Raw genomic sequence first — 2,287 nt, 5'->3', positions numbered from 1 at the left:
ATTCCAAAGCTTTGTTTGACATACTTTGGACATGTGGCAAGGGGGGCGCCAGTCAGTCCTTGGAGAGGGACTTCATGCTTGGGAGGTTGGAAGAACAAAAATACAGTGTACACAGAACAAAATTACCTGCTGGCTTAGTAAGCCTAATACAAAGAGTTTGCTCTATTTATGTTATATTGTATTCTATTCAGCTACTCATCTTGTATTAATTCCAAATCTCACAGTAGTTTGTTCTTGACACCACTATATATATATATATATAATACAAGGTTATTTGTTTACAAACTGCAATGATCTTCTCAAATCAAAAAAGTAGTTTTAGAGTAAGACAGTAACTCTTCTTGTCTTCTTATCATTTGACATTTGACTCTTTGTCTACATTTCTTATTAGTTTTACCACCTGAATGCAGCACTTGCTTGCTTTTCCAAACAGTGGCAGTGATACTAATGGTGAGAAAATTAGCATTAATCAATGCATTTTAGTTTTATTAGTGGAGAATGCCAACTATATAATTGAATACAAAAAGAACAAACATTTATTTTAGAGACAATATAAACAAAATTTTTCTTAGACGTGAAGACTGGGAGACTTTGCCTCACATACTCTGAACATGTTATCTCAAGGGCTCAATTAGAGAAAAATATCATGCTTAGTCAATTAGAGACTCAGTAAAAAAGAGAAATACCTTTATAAAGATAGATTCTAACAGTGGATCAAGCAAAGGAGGATGTCTCAAGAACTGGTGGTGTTTTATATGAATCATAAACAACTGAAAAAAATGTATTAATTCACTAAGTACTGAATGGTTTTCAGTGTTGGGTTTCATTAATTGACTAATAGTTAATTAATGGTAAATCTATTGAAAAGGCTACATTCATTACACAGGGATTTGGATATAATTCACCTACCAAAGACATTAGAGTTTCTGGGTGTTGCAAATTTTAACACATGTAGATGCTAACAGAAAGTTGGAAGTTTTAGTTAAACCAGATGTGCCTTATTAGAAAGTCGTAGTGTTTTATTTCTTAAAAACAAAGCCAAGCAAAGCAAAACAAACAAAACACAGCTATTGAAAACCTCATGGAACACATAGTAGAGATATCTATCCTGATGCATGTAAGTTTTGATATGCATCAGAATGTATTTGATGGTAGCTAGTGTTTAATGATAATAGAGGTCCAGGAGGATTCATTTTGATGTACTTTATATCTAAGTTTGAGAACTATTCTAAACAAACTTCTTTACAGGTGATTCTTTCTTTTAATCCCCTTGAGAACTGCATGATGAACTGTCGGTGCTTAATTTCTTTAAAAGATCCTTGGAGGAAGAAAGTCTCAGACTTCATTTTATTTCAGCTCACACATGCAGTGATGTTTCAGGTAAACTTCCATTATGATTAATAACTTTGCAAGGGAAAGCTCCCATTGGTATAACTGCACCTATGTCCTGGTAAGTGTACCATATGCTACTTAATTATTGATTTTCTTACTTTGCAATTCTACCATCAGTAAGCAAGGCCTGATATTTAGCAAAACTAAGGCTAGGTTTAGTAGATCTTTATCACTCATTTTCTTCCAAAATATAAGGAGTGAGTTTTATTTGCCAAACACACAACTGTACTTTGGGGGGAAAAAGGAGATTTAAAACGTATGTTCCTTGTTCCCCATTGCAATATTTTCATTAATGCACATATATTTATATCATATATTTATATTTAACTTTTACTAAAAATAAACAAATAACAGTAATTCCTTACCACTAAAATGAATTAGTTTTGCTTATGTGTTTATCATCATTTTCTTACCATTTTTATTGCTGTTTTATTGGACTATTTTTAAAGTGAATTAAAGATATCAAAATTTCATACACAAATAATAACATTTTTGTGGTTACTAGATTCCTTGAAGTCAATTATAACTCATAGCGACTCCATGCATAACAGAGCTAAATTTTGCCTTATGCTGAATATTCTTCACCATCTCTGATATGCTGGTGATCATTTTGACAGTCAATGTGGCAATCATTAAGGGTATTTCTCTATTTGTCTGAACTTCCTCTTTTCCTAGAATTAGATCTTTTGCCAAAGACTTGCCGTTCCTGCAAAATACTCAAAGTATGAGACAAAGTTTCACCATCCTTGCCTCTAAAAAAAGAGCAATTTGTTTATACTTCCTACAATATATGCTTATGTATTTTATTGGTAGCTCATGGAATATTGAGTTCAATATCATGTTTAAAGGCACCAATTTATCTTCTGCCATCTTGATTCATTGTCCAACATTGAGA

The sequence above is a fragment of the Elephantulus edwardii genome, unplaced genomic scaffold, assembly GCF_000299155.1.
Source record: "Elephantulus edwardii isolate Elephantulus edwardi_28Jun2011 unplaced genomic scaffold, EleEdw1.0 scaffold00085, whole genome shotgun sequence".
In the NCBI taxonomy this organism is placed as follows: Eukaryota; Metazoa; Chordata; class Mammalia; order Macroscelidea; family Macroscelididae; genus Elephantulus; species Elephantulus edwardii.
The sequence above is the reverse complement of the archived record's forward strand: the minus strand, read 5'-3'. Positions refer to the sequence as shown.